Source organism: Anas acuta, chromosome 2 (assembly GCF_963932015.1).
Source record: "Anas acuta chromosome 2, bAnaAcu1.1, whole genome shotgun sequence".
Classification (NCBI taxonomy): domain Eukaryota; kingdom Metazoa; phylum Chordata; class Aves; order Anseriformes; family Anatidae; genus Anas; species Anas acuta.
In genome coordinates, this window is record NC_088980.1 from 19,081,100 (window position 1) to 19,093,713 (window position 12,614).

Consider the following 12,614-nt stretch of genomic DNA (forward strand, 5'->3'; position numbering starts at 1 on the left):
CTGTATGCATTTTAAATCCAGTTTATCTGAAGTCTAGTATAGGAAAATTAAGTAGATCCATGCATGGCTAGAAGGAAGCAAATACATTCCTTTCATAAAATTCTCCATAAATATAGTTGTGTAACAGAAATTTGTCAGTGAGTATCATGATTGAAGTTTATTCTGTGTAACTTACAGAATATGTGTGTAAAATATGGGTAGTGCAATATAAGTAATGGTGATGATTTTTACAGGATGCAGGCAAGAATCATGTACATTAGGGATGTTTTTTATTTACAGTGTTATCATAGAATCATTGACTGTGTCTTGAAAGATGCCGAGGACCTTCAGTTTCCCATGTAGGACTTTGTCTTTGATTTCAATATGTATTTTAAAGGAGTATGTGAGCTCTTAAGATTCTTACTGTAATAAATGTGCCTTAAGTATTATTCTTTTTCGATACAAAACAGATGATACAGAACCATGATATATACAGAGAACTTAATCTAAAACAGCCTTGATCTGTATCTGTAGTCCTGCCACAATTTATTTTCTTTTGTAGGTTAATTCTATTGCAGGCTGAATTCACAAGGCAGAAGTTAGAGATATGTGGAAACCTTCATTTCCACTTTTTAAATTCTGATCAATAACACTTGGTCAAATCTTTCATGTTCCCTTTTCACAAGGACCATGGAGGATATATCTTGGGCTTTGCATGAGATTAATTTTAGGCTCTATCACGATGTACTCTTTAGTGTAGTATTTACAGTCTGCCACGGCAGAAGTTGCTGTGCAGTTGGAGGCCTACCTTCTGATACCATCTATCAACTAATGCAAACTCTGCAAGTAAATGGCTCTGATATTTTCAGTGATTTTAGTTCTGATTAATGCTAGCGTGAAATCAGAATCAGACCCAGCAGAATTATGGTGGATTTGAGTTCACTTATGTATTTATTTATATTTCAGTGAGCCTACTTTTAATGCTAGGTGATATGCAGAGATTGAAAAAAATATATACAAAATTTAATCGGATGTAGAGCACATTAATAGAATAAAACTGCATTTGCAGGATTTAAATAAACCATCAGTAAGAGCTGTACGATGGAATTTAAATCTCAGCTGAGCAGAACAATGAAAGCCAGCAACTTTCTCAGCCCATTGCAGGGTCTTCGTGGTGGCACATACCTAACCTCTCCCTGCTTGCAGCCTCAGTAATGCCATGGAGTAAAAGCATCTGAGAGATGAGCATAAATGTTTAGGTGTCAAAAATGTGGTAAAACATTTTTAAAGCGGCTAGAATATCTGTTTTCTGCTCGGCATGCCTAAGCATCAGAGGTCACTGTCTGAAGGCAAAGAGCAGTAGGCTGTACCCACACTGGCAAGCGATTTGGTGCAACAAAACCACTGGTCAATGCAGTGATCAGTCCTGAGGCCTGCACGTCTACATTCTGTGCTGTTCAAGGGCTTTAGTTTGGACTGGGTTTAATTTGGTCCGCTGCACCATCATCATCACCACTGCACATGTGGTTTGAAGCTATCTGAGGCTGTGTCGAGGTTAGCAAGGTGTGGGCTGGGAGGAAAACAGATCTGCAGAGTGAAACAGCTGGTGCTGAGAGCCTAATGTCCACAATGTGTGCTTCAGAAGGTTTACTGCAAATTAGATCTTGGCCTATGTGCTGAATGTCCTTTAGTAACTGCGGCACTTTCAGAGCAGCTCTTGGAAAGCATTTTCCAGTTCAGTTTCACCTGTTCCAGTTCAGGCTCCCTGAGACTTGTGTGAACTGAGGAGTGGGTCAGGCAGCCAGGAGATAGGCTTCAAATCCACATGTGTGATCTGAGCTGACAAGCAGTAATGTAGACATACCCTGAAGCAGCGAGCGCTGTCACAGGCCCACATGTCCCCGTACGGGACCGAAATGCAATCGGTGGCCATATGGAGCACAGACAGCAGGTTAGGTTCCTCAGAAAGGAAACCTAGTTAGTGCCTGAGAGCACTGCTCCAGACTGCACCGATCTGCAGTAAATGAGGACTGCTGGGACTTGCGTTGCCTCAAAACAAAGCGCTGATACAGACATAGCAGTAGTCTGGATTTTGTGGCAGAACATTCGGTTCTTCTTGGCATCCAAAATGGGGCTGAAGCAGACCGAGCCTCCACACTGCGTCTCGGGAGGCAACGACAAATATTAGAATTTCTGGGGATGGATTTGAAAATTAATCTGTGTGCAGACATGGCAGTCCAAGTGTCACTGACAATCCCATTCCCTTACACAGCCCTAGGCGTTTAAAAACATCATAAACCAAGCACATTTGTCCTCTGCAGAACACCTCTGGCAGAGGAACTTCCCTGGGCTCCTGAGCCAGTGTTACCCTTGCCAGCCTGGAAGAAAAGGTCAAAAAGGGGAGCAGTGCTTCATTACAGAGTTTTAGGGCTGTTTCTTTCTTTCTTTTTTTTCTTTTTTTTCCATTTTTGCCTGCACAGTTGCCATTAGGTAAAGTGTCCTTTCCAAGGATGTTCAGCAGCTCAAGGGAGAAGGTCACAGGTGTTTAATGGCCTACAGCTGGAGTTTTAAACACTTGGTTTGGGGTTTAAGACAGGCTGTTACAGCTGTTATTGACAAGACAGGAGACTTATAAAATCTGTTTCTTAGAAAATCTTAAAAAGTCATAAACTAAACTTTTGTTGTAATGTGGCGGGAACACTGGGAGGGATCTCTGACTGTTTTTCAAACATTCATCTATCATTCTTTACATGATAGGTTTGTTCCACCCAAGAACAATTCTAACTAAATAAGAGGAGTGTTGCTCTCACAAGCACAATAAATACTTTGCCTGGAACTAGAATAAATATTAATGTTTAACTCATTATGACATTTAGCTAAGGAAAGTCATAGCTGCATGAGAATGCATTCATATTCTAAGCCTTGTAAGGGTGATTGGGACCATCACATAGAAAACCACGTGTAATTATAGAAAGTAGCGGGCAAAGACAATAATAGTGTCAGTAATGATTAGTAAGTCATTTTAATTTTATTTAATTACATTTTCTTGAATTCCATATTGTTTGTTGAAGCTCTACACTTTGAATACCTCTAATAAAACCCTTCAGATCATATTGCCAGTAATTTCACTGAAACCAATTTAGAAAAACATAGTTTATGTAACTCTTTAAAAATCTAAAATTCTATACTGAATTAGCAGTAGCTTTTAAAATACATTGATTTTGGTCCTCCATGCTTCTTTTGATCCAAAGAGTTTAGAAGCTCTTTATTTTACAAATTTGCTTGAGAGAACTTTTTACTTTTTAACTTTTAACAGCTTTTAACTCTGAAAATGTCACTTAAACAAGATTTTGCAATAGTTAATGCCACCTTTTGAAGCATTTTGCTTTGTTTTGTACTAATCTGCATTTGTGCCGCAATATTTGCTCTGTAATAATTCTATTTTCTTCCACAGTAATATATATCTGTCCCACCAAACAGTCATGAGACTTCGTTCACTGTTAGAAATGGAGCAAATGATTGTGCTACTCAGTGGAGAAAGAACAGAGAGAAATGCTGAAGTCAGAAATTAAAGTTGCTTCAAAACTGGATTCATATAGAGACACGATTTGCTCACACAGAGTGTTATGTAAAATGTTTTTCATAGAGATCCTGATGTTTTTCTCTGTGGAAATTAATGGCAGAACATCTGTTGATTTAAAGAAATCCATGATTAGATCTAAGTGCTAAGATAATTATAACAAACACATATCGATTTAAAGCAAAACAAAGAAAATTCTAATCTGCTGATTGATACACTGTGGAAAGTGCTTAACCAGCTCACTTACTAATGGCTGTCAGCTAATAAACACCACTCTAAGTGGCTTAATCAAACACCTTATTCAGCGTGGTGATAGCTGAAACTGTAGGTGTGCTGTACAAGGTGTGCGTGCTAGAGCTTTCCTAAACACCCTGAGTGTGGTCAAGCCAAACAGATCTCAAAGGTATGAAGTATTTGCTCTATTGTTACTTCTCCCGTGTTCTCAGAGTTAAACCTTGCACGGTGTGTTTGTGAAGTTGCCCAATAATTTCTTAAAGGAAAAACGTGCTATGTCTGTGCAATGTAGAGACTGGTCTCTTTAGAGAGAGAGCCATATACGTCACATACCATGAATGCCAAGGAATGATCAGGAATGATTTGTATATATTACAATGGAAATCATGATGACATGCATACAAAGCAGTGTACGGCATGCTGTTAGGGCAGATATTTTCAGGAGGGCTGCACAACTGTACCAAGCAATGTGAGAGCATGTGCTGCACATACTGCTCTGATGGTGTAGGAAGGAAGGAAGCAGGAGTAATCTGCACTTAAAACAATGTGACAGAGACAAAAGAAAACAATGTTTCGGATCGCCAGCATAGGATGAATTTCAGCAGCTTTTATCTTTAATGAAATGTTGCTTTAATTGCTTGTGTTTGGAATGTGTCTCATTTCTGGTGGCTGTTTGCGTGGAGAAGGAACAGTGTTCAACACTTAATGCATTGGATTGAGAGATCTGGGATTTATCTGTCTCTGATTCCCTGTGTGACCTCCAGCTAATTGTTTCCACTCCCTGTCTCAGTTTCCTTATCTGTAAAGTGGAGTTAATAATCCTTTCTATCGCACAGAGCGTAGTGAAGTTGGACAATTCAATTAATAGTTGTAAAACTCATTTAGCTTCTGGGGTGGAAAGTGATAAAAAACTGTAAGGAATTATTCATAAACGTGGTAAGCCATCACTGTCCAAATCTGAAGAACAAATGATCTGCTTCATATTCTCCCAACTTCTGCTGCCCAAGAAGGTTGTTTGTCAGTGAAAGGTAGAGCCTAACTTACTTGCATCACCATTTCTTTAATTCTTTTTATCCAGCGTATTTGTATTAATGTAAATGATGTCCTTTCATATGGCTAATATCAAACAAAATTAAAGGAGTGGGCCCTATTCTTCCTTAGCTGAATGCCACTGAATCTAAGTCTGAAGTTGAGACCCACTGAGCTATTGGGTGAATTTGGCTTAGTCTTTGGAGCTGGTTTATTTATTTTTTAAAAACAAAATATTATCAGACCATGGACTGCAAACAAGGCTTCGTATTGTTAGCAGTTTACTTTGATTTTGCATTATGGTAAACATACATCCTAAGGATTACCAGAGTGATGCTTTTAAACAAACCGTGCATGAATTAATGCTTTCTGTTTACTGGCTAGCTGTGCAGGCTGCTGTAGAAGTAGACAAAAGTCCATTGTGTCGTTAGATGACTGCTTCTCCACATGCAATCATGTCTATGGGAGGAGGGCTAAAAGCGAGCACAGTATTCTGTTAGCTCCATGGTTCTGATACGCAGGTTGCAATAAACACCAGCACATGGCATGCTTGTGGAAACAGACTTTTCTTGAAAATAGAGGCTTTACAAAAAGACTAACTGAGCTAATGCAGGGATGCGAAGGACGAGAATAAGTTAGGAAAAAAAAAAACTCTTCAGAAAAATAGGAGAATAAAGTTGAGGAATTTTTAATGAAAGGTATTATTGAAAGGTTAATTTGTTTGTTTTTCTCCAGAAGACACATCAACTACTAGTTGTAATTTTTTTCCTCAAGATGAGCATATTATACCGCTTCAATATATCAGCACAAACACCAGCATATTTAGTGCTCTAGTTGGCCCAAGTGATCTAGGCTGTGGGTTGCTGTATTTGGTGAAGCTCCTTGGTTTTGAGACTGATTCCATGTCAGCCCCAGCCTCAGCAGATGGTGCTGTATAGGAGCACAGAGATAGGTGTCACCTCCCAGCAGCCAGAGAGGCCGGGATGCAAAACCACTTTGTCTAGATCTAAGACATGAGTGTGCCTTGTACATCACAAGCTGAAGGATGGCTTGGTGTCTTTGGTGCCTTAAGCCCCTGGTGAAATGAACCTGTGTCATTCCTGAGCTTCGAGTGACCAGAGTGGTTTGAAGGGAGATCCCAGGGGATGGCAGGTGGAAATCAAGTTTTTGTGCACATACACCACGCATAGTGTCAAGAAAAGGAAGTCGAGTAATCTGTGTTCCTAGTGCAGTGGTACGCTGTTGGTTTTGTCTATAGCAAACGTGTACAACATTGCAAATACCGGTGGGATCACACAGATACCTAATTCAGTGTGCTACAGGTGCTGTGGTCAGTAGGTGTGCGTGAGTTAGGGTAGAGAACAGTACTGTTATACTGTTATTAGGTTCAGCTGATAATTTCCTTTTTTTTTTTTTTTTTTTTTTTTACTTTGGCATATCTTTGACAATCAAGGCTGAAGCTGTCCGTCTTGCACAGATGAAAAGATTCAGCTAGTCATTTTTTCCCTCTTATAAGACTGAGCAATCTGCGATTGCTCATGCTCAGCAGAGAAATTTGCATTTTAAAACTAAAAATGTGAAGATTCTACTTTCCCTTGCGTGCTCGAGTCTCTGACAGTTCATAGAATTGTCAAGACTTCACAAGAGCAATCTCCACAAAATAAGTGAGCGGCTTCTTTCCAAAAGGAGGATGCAGGCAGGGATAAAGCTGAACTTTCTTTGTCATGGCTGATACATGCTTTGGATGGAGTTGAGGCTGAGCTTGAAGCTGATCCTGTCCTATGTGAAACCCATTGACACCTAATAAATAAACAACAAGACAGCTGGAATTCTGGGCTGGGAAGTACAGAGTGCTGGGAGTATTTTATTGGGAAGCAAACCCACAAGCTTGCCTTGTGCACTCCTTGTCCCACAGATAATGAAAGGCACAGTGGAATAGGACAGCATGAACAACAACAACAACAAACAGGCAAGTTTAAAGCAATTTACAAGCTGGCAGTTTAAAGCAATGGCATGACAATTTAATGGGGAAAAAGCTTCTGAAGCCTGCAGAGCAGTGAGTTATAGAGGACTATGAGATGGTGATGGGCCAGAAGTGGAAAGGAGGACCAGGGTAAGAACGGGCAGAAGGACTGTAGAAAAGGGTTCAGACCTGGGAGCAACAGGAAGAAGAATCTGCTTCAATTACTTGCTACTTCCTTTTCAGAGACCAAAAAAGAATAAAAAATTGTAAATCTCAATAATTTACTTCTGGTAGGTTAAGGCAGTTTCTGCACCTTTGGGACAATCTAAGGTGCAAGAAGAACGAAGGTGGTTACATAAAAGCATCTTCATTCCAGTATAGCCATCCAAACTGGGCTGGGGGTGCTCCCCTGAGTTCTGTGCCAATATAGACGATTCTATAGAATGACAATATGGACCAAAATACCAATTAAGCTTTCAGTTTACCGAAATGCCTTGGGGTTTCTTTCCTCTTGAGGAAACACTCTAGATAGCACTTTAGTTACAAGTCTAGAGAGGTGCACAATCAGCCGCTGAAGTATAAAAATGAAGTGTGTATTTTCAAAGTCATAAAATGAAAGCATTTGAAAGAGAAGCAATTAAGAAGACGGCCAGCACAGTTCCTGTAAGGAAATTAATTTCTGTTGGTTGTAGTGTTGACCTGTCCTTACTGTTCCCTGGGATAGGAACCAAATGCCAGATGCCCGATAGCATTGCTGTGTCTAAGTTGCCTCATCAGAAACAAATATTTCCCTGTGTATTTTTTAAGCAGGCTGACCTTTCTTCATATCACCAGCTGACAGTTTTCAGTGGCTTTATCACAGCTTAATATACAGGTAGGGACTTCGTGTGGGGTTCATCTCCCCCTGCCTTGAATGGCCACAGCAGGAGCTGTCTGTCAGACCAGCTCATCCCAGGCTCCTTTTATCTTCAGCTGAGAGGAAGCAGACACCTTCAGGTCATGGTTCACCCATCCTGACCTAGGATGTGATGACTGGGCGTTCGATGCTTAGAAGGGAGTCCAGATGACTAGTTCAGGTGAAAAAGACAACTCTTAGGAGTTGAAAATAACTTTTCTGAGATGAAAATCTCCCCGTTCCCTGCTGTTCTACAGATTTTAGAAACTGTTTGCTTCTAAGCACAAAAGTAAAGTTTTTAGGGAATTAAAATCTTCCAAATTTAAAAAAAAAAAAAAAAACAAAAAAACCTCGAGGCAAGTACTGAAGAGATATCCAGTTCCTTTGAACTGTCAAAAGTGATTGCATTTCTTTAAAGATTATAACAGTAAGCGATGCATTTAGCTTTCATCACTTCCAAAGGGGTATGTGTGGGGATATCTCTGAATAAACACCCTTAAGAGTACAGATGTACAGATGTAACAAGTTGTAGTGCTGATGTTAGCCATGTTATAACAAGAGAAAGAATGAGTGACAGCAACTCATTAAAGTGATGTGTTTTAATTTTCCATGTCAGGACATGCTTAAAATGGTGCTAGCAGAGTAAGTTCTATTTGAAATTGTAACATTAATAGGAAATATCAATGAAATTATGTATTTCAAGATACGAAATATGAAGATATAACTCACAGAGCATTTACTTTCCACATTCTACAGAAGGTAATAATGCAGAATAATTGGCATCAATTTCTGAATATCCTGGGAAACTAAAATTGCATTAAAAAATCCTGAAATGAGAGCTTAGATAATTGGTTTGAGAATTCAAAGAAAAAAGTTAAACTTTCTTTCTGTTATTTTTTCTTTGGTACTATTTCATAATAGTTATCTGTCAAAATCTTTTCCATTTCAACTAATCTCTCGAAAATGGTAATTCATGGAATTCATGGAATTCGTCCAGTCTGAAGAAAGGACTATTTAATGTGGAAACAGAGAAACCAGAGAACTTTACTGTAAGCTATTCAGAAATGCTAGTGGGGTGAAGAACAAGATACCCCCATTTTGTAAGAAGTGAATGGTGAGCCCAGGTGCACCAATTCTGCAATGATTTTATATGAGTTTTCCTTGCTCATTTTTGCTTCTGTAATATCCATTTTTCAGTCAAGATCTAAACAGACCACAAAACTACTTAGAATCAAACTTTCCTAGCAATTCTTACCATAAGTGTAAATTGAAGATGTGCTTCAGTTGTTTCGGTTTGATCTCAGCTATCATCAGCTGATTATTCAGGTTCGTTAGTGAATCCAATTGCAGAAATGTCACTGAAGGCACCTTATAAATGTCTCTGTTCAGTCAAGCTGAGTCTGAAATGGTGACATTGCTAAAATGCTCTGTATGAAGGTGATTTTGGTCATAATAAAAATGGTTTCCGTTCACTGAGATGGCTGCAACTCAATGGTGCATAGTTTTACATGTACAGAGGAATAGGAAGGATGGCTTCTGCGTTAAAGGTTGCAGAAGAAACAGTCCTATGAATCTCAGTATGAAGATTTTATGTAGCACCTCTTCAGCCTTTCAAGTTGCACACTTAAAAATAATTATTTTATATGAAGCTTAATATTATGGTTGTGACTTTTGATGAAATGAGATCAATATGTTTATAATCTAAACTCAGCATTTCTTTTTATAGTTCAGTGCAACCCCTAATTTGGGGATGAGGGGGTTAATTCTACCCTAATTACCTAATTGTCTACCCATGCTGAAACGAGCAAAGCAGCAGCACTGCACTTGACTGTAAAGTGGTGGAGATTTTGACTCTGCTGGCACATTGGAAGGCTTTTGGACCATTGTGCAAATTATAGTATAATGCAATACTCTAGCAGAAGTAATTATACCCAGCCTCTATAAGCCAGGAATTGCACAGAATAAAGTTGGGCTTTTTAATTTGGTCACATATAATGTACAAAACGCAGTTCTTCCGAAGCTAATGGAACCAGAGGGAGCATTATGATTATGACTCTCTTAATATATTTTTCCATTTAAAAACCGGGGTCAGACTTGAATAGAGCACAAGGATGAAGTATGATTTAAGTGCTGGAGACCGGCGTAGAGGATAATACGAAGTCAAAAACACAGTTAGTGTATGAGTAACTCCCCAGTGCCACTGCTTGTCTGAGTATCTGCTCTGCAAACTGCCATTTCAATAGCAATCCACGCATTGCTGGCAGGGAGGTAATTCTGGATTGTTCACTGTTGGCTTTTTTTGTGTGTTTCTTTGTTTTTGCAAAATCCTCAGAAAGGGTAAAGCATTTAATGTTAACACCATTAGTATTACTCTGGTGTGGTGGGGAAGAGGGTATTTGTGGTTCTCTATTCCATTTGAAACAAGACATAAAAAGCTACTTTGTGCTGTTGTGGGTAAGGGCAATTCTAGTTAGCTATGTACCAGTACAATTCTTGGTTTTCTGGGTTATCTTTGTAGCCAGCACTGTAGCAGGTTCCTCTTTTCAAAGAATTGGGGGCTATCTCCTCTTTCATTTACTAATAACCAGTGGTATCTTATCTAAGCATTTTGATTTTAATAGCAATAAATTACTTCTCTGTTGGAAAGGAAGGAGTAAAAGTTTGGCCCTTTGAAAGGAAGGGATTCATTCAAGCCTCCCTCTGAAAGTGAAAAAGAGAGAAAGAAAGAGAGAAAGAGAGAAAGACAGAGAGAAAGAAAGAAAGGAGAGAAAAAAAAAAGCAAGAGTGTTTCAAATATACACAGGACATGCAGAAGAGCTCAGTGGCCTCTGAAACTAAAAATAGGGAGGTATTATCATGGCGTGCATGGCATCTATAAGATGCCAGTGATCCCAAAAGGCGGCTGAAATTTCCACGTGGTACGAACATTTTTATGTAATCTTGTGATGTGTAATTTTCAATTAGTGAAGCTACAGTGAAATAAGCACAAATTTCAATGTCTAGGACAAAAGAAGGGAAGAACCAGAACTCTGCACTTCACAGGAGGGGCAGTCTCAAGCAGAACTGAGGTTGTTCCATTTCATTCTTACAGATGCTGAGCTATAGTTCCATGCCTTTATCACAGCACAATGAGAAAAAACAGGAGGCAGAGAAATGCAGCATTCCTAGAGAAACAGGGGGTTCTTTGAAGCTCTGTATATCCAGGGCAACCAGAACACCTCCAAGTGGAACACAGGTATCCTGCAAGGGCACCCACACCTAAGGACAGGATTTCATAGGCATGTGCTGATGAGTAGGCTCCTGGTAACCATGGCCAAAAGATACCTCAGAGCATGCCTAAGGCTGTGATTCCCAGGTAGATTAAACCTAATTTGGCTCTGCGTCAGGCTTGCCTTCTCTCCCCTCTCTTATGCTGGCATTTGTGCTCATCAGATCCACAGCATATCAGTTTGTGGGCTTAAACGAGCAAAAAAAAAATAATGTTATTTTCTTGAATTGGATCACTGCAGGTTGAGACACACAACAGTGGCAGCACAAGGGAGGGAAAGGGAACAGGCAGGGAGGGCCAAAAGGTGAAGAGTGAGTGAAGTGAGATGAAACCACTCCATACACCAAAGCTGAGACAAAGGATTGGTAGTGGTATATTTTATACTTGCAAATGGCTTTTCTTTTATAATTATACCAAGAATAAAACTGGTATTTTCATTTTAAGCTTTATAGTGGTAAACCAAACTCATGTGAAGAAACATACATATGGTAAGTTGCTTCCCAGAAAAGGATGAGTATGGCCAACTGGTCTTAAGAGAAATTCTTCTTAGTACTCCAGTTTCAGTTCAGTAAACATTTCTGAGGATCTAGATTTTAATCCAGGCATAGATGCTCAGGACCCCTAAATCAAGTCCTTCCCTACCACCAGCAGTTGTCCTTGTAAGTGCAATTAAGCCCTGCTGATGGCTGGGCAGAAATGAAGCCCAAGGAGCTGACCTGGCAGCACAGCAGCCCCCGTAGGAGGTAGGGTAAGTCACAGAGTTGTCACCCACTGACATGGATGAAGTGAGCCTCTCTACAGAGTAGGGGAGTGCCTCAGAGAGGGTTTCTTAAACTTTTCTTAAAGGCTGTGCATCATTCACAGAGATGTGCAAGATGAATTCTCTGATTCCCGACTGAAAGGGGAATAGTTGGCAGTTTTTAACAAAAGTACAGCAGACCAGATCATAGATTCTAAACTACTGAAGAAGTTTGTATTGGACTTCTATTGTCCATCATACCTGGAATGCCTTGACTGAAATTCAGAAACCTCAAAAAATAAATAATTTGAATCACATAGATCATCTCATAAATTTGATGACTTTTTAGAAAGTGATTAAAAGGGTTGAGGATTAAAATGCCTAATGGCTAATTGTAAGCCTAATTGCCGTGGATCGAGTCTGCAAGACTTGACAATGACATGAAGAAAGAAGCTTGAACTTAAGCCATGAAAAGCCAACAGTTAAAGCTTTTCTGCGCTTGAAAAATAGTCCTTCACTATGGAAAGAGGGCTGGGGCAGGACAGTGGCTATGGCTAGCCCATGTTACATCATGCCAGCATGAGGGATCTCCTGGCAGCCCTTACACAGTGCCTCTGGCAGGAGGCAAACGTGGGGAGAGAGTGCACATGATACCAGATAAGCCCATATTGTCACAGTGGCACAGTTGGCAAAGATTCGTGCCCTGTTTGCCAGGAGATACTGATTCATGTTCCTGACTGCCATTAACTCATACGGCCAATTTATTCTAGCCTCTCAATGTCTGTGTTTCCCCATCTGCTGAAAATCAGTTAATTAACAAGTCAACTGTAATTTGTTCTCTGCTTTAAAAAGCTCGTATGATATATAAATGTCAAATAATACTCGGAACTTCCTTTGGGATACTTCATAAAACTTCTCCTAAAATAA